Here is a 7,896-nt window from a genome sequence, read left to right as displayed (position 1 = left end):
AACTTTTTGAAGTTCTCTCATACCAGGTGAATACTTCTACCTCATTCATCTGCTCTCTATTGTTCCCTGTCAGTAGAAGGTGAAAATCACATTAGAACAATCTCCAACTCATTTGTTGCAATAATATTTGTCCATGTTTCACTATTGTCTCAAATAACTGGACCAATATCAGTGATGCTGTGAGAGTGCTCTCTGGAGTTACATGGCTGGTCCAATACTGGGTACCCAAAAATGAAACAGAAAAAAGCTCCACTTGCCGGTGCTTTCTTGGTACACATTTTTCCCACTAGGTGAGTTAGTGCAGGCAGTGGCATTTTCTGGGAAGGGTCCCTCTGGTCACCGTGAATTTTTGTGTGAAAGCAGTTTCTCTCAAACAGTGTTTTTTGTGATGACCAATTTAAGAGAACAGCATGCAGCTGTGAAATTTTGCTTCCTGCTCAGGAAAAATGCCGCAGAAACTGTTGTGAAGTTGAACATAACTTCCAAGGACAGTGCTATGGGAAAAACTCAAGTATTTGAGTGGTTCTCTCATTTCAAAATAGGTGAAATGTCAATTGATGACAAACCTCATTCTGGACATCAGTCAACTTCCCAAATGGAGAAAAATGTCAACAAAAGTCTTGCACTTGTGCTTAAAGACTGACAATGGACCATTAAAGAGATGAGAAAGCTATATGTAATTTTAATGGAATATTTGGGAATAAAAAGGGTCACTGCAAAATTTCTGCCTCGGGTTCAGAAAAAAAGAGCATCGAGTGGAAACATGCCATGCTTTGAAAAAACAGCTCCAAAGTGACCCAGACTTTTTTCCCAAGGTCATTACTGGTGATGAGACACTGTGCTATTCTTATAATGCCCCCCAAAAAAACTCATCAAGTATAATCAAAGATCAAGACAGGATACTCATTTGCTTTTCTGATGTAAGGGGGATTGTACATTTGGAGCTCATTTTACCAGATCAGATTGTTCATCAAGCTTTCTATTTAGAGGTTCTGAAAGATTGTGTAACAGTGGGTGACAAACAAGGCCTGATTTGTGGCAGATGGGGGACTGGTTTTGCCACCACAACAATGCACCTGCTCACATAACCATCTCAGTGCACCAGTTTTGGGCAAAAAAAACAGCATGCCTCTGGCCCCACACACCTGACTCACCTCACCTGGCTCTGTGTGACTTCTTTTTGTTGCCACAAATGCAGAGGAACATGAAATGACAGTAATTGATGATATAAAAGAGGTGTATTAAAAAATGAGGAAGGTACTGTCAGCCATCTAAACAGATGCATCTGAAAAATATTTCCAAGAATGGAATTGCAGATATGACAAATGTATGAAGTGTAATTGAGAGTACATTGAAGGTGATAAGGTTGTTTTATAAAAAGAATTAAATAGCTTTGAAAAAAATAATTCCAGTCATGGGGGGGGTACCCCCTCATATTCAGGAAACTCTGTTCTCACTTTCCCACCTCATCACTCTCCCTTTCTCACCATCATGCCGTATGTCTTGCACTCAAAGATTGCACCTCTGCATAAGAATGAAATTAAATGAATTGGAAACATTTGGTGATAAAGTCACACAATATAAAATTAGAGAAGTAAGACACCTTTTAAAAAAATGTCTAAATAAAAGTGGCCCACTTGGCTCTACTATTTATTTCTTATGAAATGCAAGTATGTTGGCTATATTGGGCTAAGGGAAACCTAATTTTTCTAAGTGGGTTTTTTTGTTTGTTGATTTTGCTTTGTTTTGAAATACAGTAAAGAGAAAAGTCTGGCAGTCCTTATAGTCCGAAGTGCAATACAAGATCGGTGGCTTATATACAGAGTTGGTGGGGGGGTGGTTGATTCTTTCAATAAAAGGCTAAACATTAGTGGTTAAGTCCCCAATGGTCTTTTGTAAAAGCTTTTGTAGTAAAGACAGTTAGGGGGAGTATCTTGTAACTGGGAGGACAAAGGAGAAAGCTCTCTTCTATTTACATCCCAAGAGACATTTTAAGGGATGTAGCTTTCCATTTGGAGGTTTCTAGAACTATAGGTACATATTTGAGCTCCCCATGAGCGGGAGAGGGGTGCGGGAATCCATTCCAACCTAACACCACAGCACACCAAAAACACAGCCTTTGGAAGGAGGATAAAACAAAACCAACTTGAAGAAGATATTTGGATTAAGCTGAAATTTTCCTAATTTAGTAATCTTTAAACAATTACATTTCAAAGCATTCTCACAGTAGATGGAATTCCAAAAGAAAGCAAAAATGAATAATATCTCTGGTATTGTGGTCACTATTATCTGTTTGGGGTCCTTCTTCTTCTTCTTCTTCATCTTCTTCACCTTCGTCTTCCTCTTCGCCTTTGTCTTCAAATGATTAATGTTCACCAAGACCATCCTCCTTCTCCTGCGGAGTTGGTGTAGTTGAGTCCAGATCAGCATGGCCTCTTGCCATTTGTTTGCGCTGCCTACCGTTGGGAGCTCTTTCCTATACTTGGAAAGTTGTCTTGTTATGAGTCTTTATGGGAGTCAGAGGCCACATTGTACTGTAAGGTAGTTATGGACACATGATCAAGGATCTACCAATCAGAAGCATCCACCCTGGAGTCTACTTCAAATACTACTGGCACAGAGAAGCAAGGGACTCTGAGGCCCCTTGAGCGGTGGCAGCATTTGCAGCAAAACCATGTTTCCATGGCAGCAGTGGCTTCATTCTTTTCCTGGAGCAGCTGTGCAAATGTGTCAGTGGCAGAATTCAGTATCTAGTCAGGGCAGCATCCTCTGCAGACCATTCTGTGCACAGTTTGAATATTACATTCTGAAACAAAGGTTCTAACAGTCAGATTCTGATACGATAGCCCCCAAACCTGCTTCCCCAACTCTTCTAGTAGCCCTATGAGCACCCCAATGTCATAAATGAGTTTAAATCAACTAGATTTGTTTGCATTGCTACAGCTAAGAACCCTGGCTGATTCTGAGAACCCAAGCGGAAAGAAAGGAGTCCTGGAGTAGTGCAATAGTTTATAGGCCCAACTGCTAATTGAACAGTTAGGGTTTGAGTCCGCTCCAAGTCACCTCAGGCGACGGGAAGGCCTGGAAATGTTCGGTGAAAAATCAACCATTGAAAACTGTGTTCTACGGTGACACACAAGGGGTGGCCGTCAATCAGTCTTCCCAAAATCAACTGTTTTGGGGTAGGGGTGGTGGAGATTCAGAAAGCTATTACTTGGCTGCTTTCACCTTCAGGAAAGATAATTCACTGCCATCGAGTCAATCCTGGCTCATATCAACTGCCTGTGAGTTTTCAAGACTGTTACTGTTTACCAGAGTAGAAAGCTCAGGCTTTTTCCCATGGAGCTGCTGCTAGTTTTGAACTACAGACCATGTGAATCGCAGCCCAACTCATAACCACTACCCCACCAGGGCTCAGGGAGTTGTAATACCTCCTTCTGATCAGAGCCACAGAACAGTCCACCTGAGTTTTTGTTTTGCTTTTTTGACATCTCAGTTCAATGCAGTTCAGAGACACAAATAGTTGCAAACAGCTATGTGATCAGTGGACCATAAATGAAAACAGATTCCTTTCGATGGCTAGACCAGACTAAATGTCAAAGTCAAGACAGATAAACAGTAGACACTCAAGTAATGTGAATTTTAAAACCATGGGTCAAAAATCATCTATCTCTTGGCTCTTCCTCTCAATTTGGTTTTTGTTGTTTGTTGTTGGTTTTAATTTACATTTTTTAATTAAATACTTTTATTGGGGGCTCTTGTCACAATCCATACTTTCATCATTGCATCAAGCACATTTGTACATTTGTTGCCATCATTGTTTTCAAAGCATTTTCCCTCTACTTGAGCCTTGATATCAGCTCATTTTCCCCTCCTTTCCCCACCCTCCCTCCCTGATGAACCCGTCATAATTTATAAATTATTATTTTCATATCTTACACTGACCGCTGTCTCCCTTCATCGACTTTTCTGTTGTTCGTGCCCCTGGGAGGGGATTATATATCAATCCTTGTGAGCAGTGCCCCCTTTCTCCCTACACCTTCCCCTTACCTTCCTGGTATCTCTATTCTCCTTATTGGTCCAAAGGGGTTTGTCTGTCCTGGATTCCCTATGTTTCTGGCTCTTTTCTGTAATAGTGTACATGCTCGCGTCTAATCAAATGTGTAAGGTAGAACTGAGGTCATGATAGAGGGAAGGGGGGAAAGTGAGCATTAAAGAACTAGAGGAAAGTTGTATATTTTGTCAGTGCTATGCTGCACCCTGACTGGCGACCCTTCTGTAAGGGGATGTCCAATTGGCCACAGATGGGCTTTGGGTCTCCACTCCATGATTCCCCCCTCATTCACTGTGATACAATTTTTTGTTCTTTGATGCCTGATAACTGATCCCTTCAGCACCTCGTGATCACACAGGCTGGTGTGCTTCTTCCATGTGGGCTTTGTTGCTTCTGAGCTAGATGGCCACTTGTTTATCTTCAAGCCTTTAAGACCCCAGACACTATATATTTTGATAGCCGGACACCATCAGCTTTCTTCACCGCATTTCCTTATGCACCCATTTTTGTCTTCAGCGATCATGTCAGGAAGGTGAGTATCACAGAATGCCGGATTATTAGACCAAAGTGTTCCTGCGTTGAAGGAGTACTAGAGTAGAGGACCAGTGTCCATCTGCTACCTTAATACCTAATGTATAAATATAAGTATATAGACCTATTTCCCAATCGTTATATATGTACATATCTGTGTTTAGACTTCTATAAATGCCCTTTGCCTCCTAGTTCTTTCCTCTATTTCCTTTACTTTCTTCTTGTCCCACTATCATGTTCGGCCTTTGTGGGTTTATAAAGAGACTTTCCCCAGCTTTGTCTCCCCCAAAGATATGCCAAACATTAGAGGCAATTGCCAGCATATGGTGGGAGGTCAGATGCTTAGAGACATCCTCCCTGAAGGCAGTCAGTTGCCAGACTACTGTCTTGGCCCACCACAGGTAAGGCTCGCTCCCTGTGGTTAAGAACAATGGGCTACTTCTCCCTGAAGGCTTGCGGCCATCCCTTTGGTCCCTGTAGATGGGGTTTTCACCCTACTGATAATGGTTTCCATGGAGAGCCAGAGAACAGGTCAAATCTGATCAGTGACATCCAAAGTTAGGTTGCCATCCTAAATCTAGGATCCACCCTTCTTGTCACATGTGTGCCCCCAATTCCTCCCTTTCCTATTGCATGTATATTCCTAGATTGTCCCCTCTCATTGCTGTATAAACCCCTTCCTGTGACGTATGTCTTTACCTGTAATTGGTGGCCTTGCACACCCCCCAAAGATATATAAGCCTTGGTTAGCAATAAAGATTCTCCTTGGCCTCTCAGTGGCTCCCCCTTCCTCTCCCCTGGTCATTGCTCCCCTGTTCCTTTTCCCCTTGTCCTCCTTCCCCTCCCCTTCTCTCCTGCCTCTGGTCTCTCTCTCTCTCTCCATGTGGACCACCAAGTGAGGCTGAGGTGAGCATGCTACTATGAAATATGTCTGACTCCATTATTTCAATCTCTCTTCTATTTCTCATGCTCTCTATGACTTTATTATAATCTTTATATATATTTTTACTGTACAATTGCACCTATCGAACCCATAATTAGTTGTGGGGGGCTGGCCTTTCCCCTACAGGCCTTCATTTGGGTTTCAATCATCTCTCACTGTTACATTTCCCTTGATTCAACCCCACTAGGCATCCTACACCCTTCTCTCCAGCAATTTTAGTTCACTTGTTGTTCCCTTGTCCCTGGGTTAGTTGACACCCCTCCATTCCTTTCTCCTACCTCGCCTACTCCTATGTGCCCCCAGAACCATCTGTCCTGTTGTCTTCTCTGAATTGTTTATCCCACCTATTTTATGTAGATAGACATGCAGAGAACAATAATAAGCACAAAAACAAGGCAAAGTCAAACAAAACAACAAAGGAAGACAAAACCAACAAAAACAAACAAAAAATAAATAATAACAACAAGAAAGCCAATGACAAAAAAGGAAAAGCCTATCAATAGTTCCAGGTCTTTTTTTTTACCTTTAGGGGTATTTTCCAGTTGAGTTTGATGGGGTACCACACTCTGTCCCCGAAGTCTACTTTTGGTATTTCCTGGGGACTTGATTGCTTTGTTCCCCTTGCTGCTCTGTTGTATGCCCTTAGAGTTTCGCCCAAGTGTGATGGGGTCAGATCTAGCACAATTTCCACACTGTGCCTCCAAAGTTGCCCTGTAGCGCTATGGTTCAGTGAGGGCATTGTGTCTTGTGGTGGGGAAGGCCCTATGGTCCTCTCTATGCATTGGCTGCAGTGAACAGGAATCGTCCTTGGGGGTTGCTGGGCCAGGATGTGTGTTCCACTCACTCCCCTTCCCTCTTCGTTTCTCCTGTGTGCTCTGACCAGACGTGCCCCTCTCCCCAAGCTGTAGTTTCAGTGTTGTCCTCTGAAGTGCATTATTGGGGGGGGTCCCACATAATTGGGATTGGAGTTGGCCCCAAAGACCTCTCTGTTGGTTCCCTGCTACATGCCACTGTGTTGCACTCATATCTTGGCACACCGGTTGTAGCCTGGTCTATCTCCTATGCTCCTGTAGAGATATAAACAATACCCTGCCTTTGTATGGGTTAGTGCCCTGCTCCACCGTACCCATGTCTTTTTTTTTCTCTATCTCTTCCCCTCCTATTGAGTTGGCTGCTATATGCATCCCTGGATTGGGGTTGGCCCCTACCATAGTTCCTGGACTTCACCCCAGGAATGTATGCATCTAGTAACTTTTCCCCTATGCCCCATATTTTAAGCTTACCTCAATGGGCTCATGTTGTACTTGTGCTTTTGTACTTGGCTTAATTCATTTAGCATAATTTTCTCCGGTTCTTCCCATGCAGCAATGTGCTACATGTATTCATCACTGCTTTTTAGGGATGTATAGTACTCCATGCAATTGTGAATGGTGCCGCAGTGAATATTGGAGCACAGATGTCTGGCCGTGGTTTGTTTCTTGCCTCTTCTGGGTATAAGCCCAGTAAGGGGATTGCTGGGTGGTATAGCAGCTCAATTTCCATCTGTTTTAGATATTAGCAAATTGATTTCCATAATGGCTGTACATACCTACAGGTCCACTAGCAGTGGATAAGAGTTCCTATTTCACCACAGCCCCTCCAACACTTGTTACTTTCTGATTTTTTAACTGGGCTATCTTTGAGGGTATTAGGTGGTATCTCACAGTTGTTTTTATTTGCATTTCTCTTATGGCTAATTATCGGGAACATTTTCTCATATGTTTATTGGCCATTCAGATTTCAGACTCTGTGAAACTTCAGTTCAGGTCCTTTTCCCGCCTCCTCTGTGGGCAATTCGTTTTTTTCTTATTGTAAGCTAGCAAAGTATTATAGATTTTAGTAATAAGGCTTTTGTCTAATGTGTCATTGCTAAAGATGTTTTCCCAGTCTGTAGACTCCCTTATTACTTTCTTGGTGAATACTTCCGATGTACACAGGTGTTTTATCTTCAGTATATCCCACTTGTCACTTTGTGACTCCTCTGTATTTGGGTACTTCTCTATGCCCGATAGCCTATGTATTCCCTGCACCAAGGTTCTCAGTTTTGTCCCAAGTCCCTCATGAATGGCCCTAATAGTTTGAGGTTTTACCTTAAGGTCAGTGATCCACATTGAGTTCATTCTTGTGCATAGTTAGGTAAGGGTCTTGCTTCATTTTCTGGCAGATAGATATCCATTTATTCCAGCACCACTTATTGAAGAGGGCATCCACTTCCCATTTGATATTTTTGGGGCCCTTATCAAAAATTAGTTGTCTGGTTGCTGATGTTTTTATTTCTGGGTTTTCAGCTCTTTTCCATTGGTCTGAGTATCTGTGGTTATACCAGTAC

This window comes from Echinops telfairi, unplaced genomic scaffold (genome assembly GCF_000313985.2).
Source record: "Echinops telfairi isolate 266 unplaced genomic scaffold, ASM31398v2 ScPeMD7_3;HRSCAF=10, whole genome shotgun sequence".
Lineage (NCBI taxonomy): Eukaryota > Metazoa > Chordata > Mammalia > Afrosoricida > Tenrecidae > Echinops > Echinops telfairi.
This window is presented reverse-complemented; position numbering follows the sequence as displayed.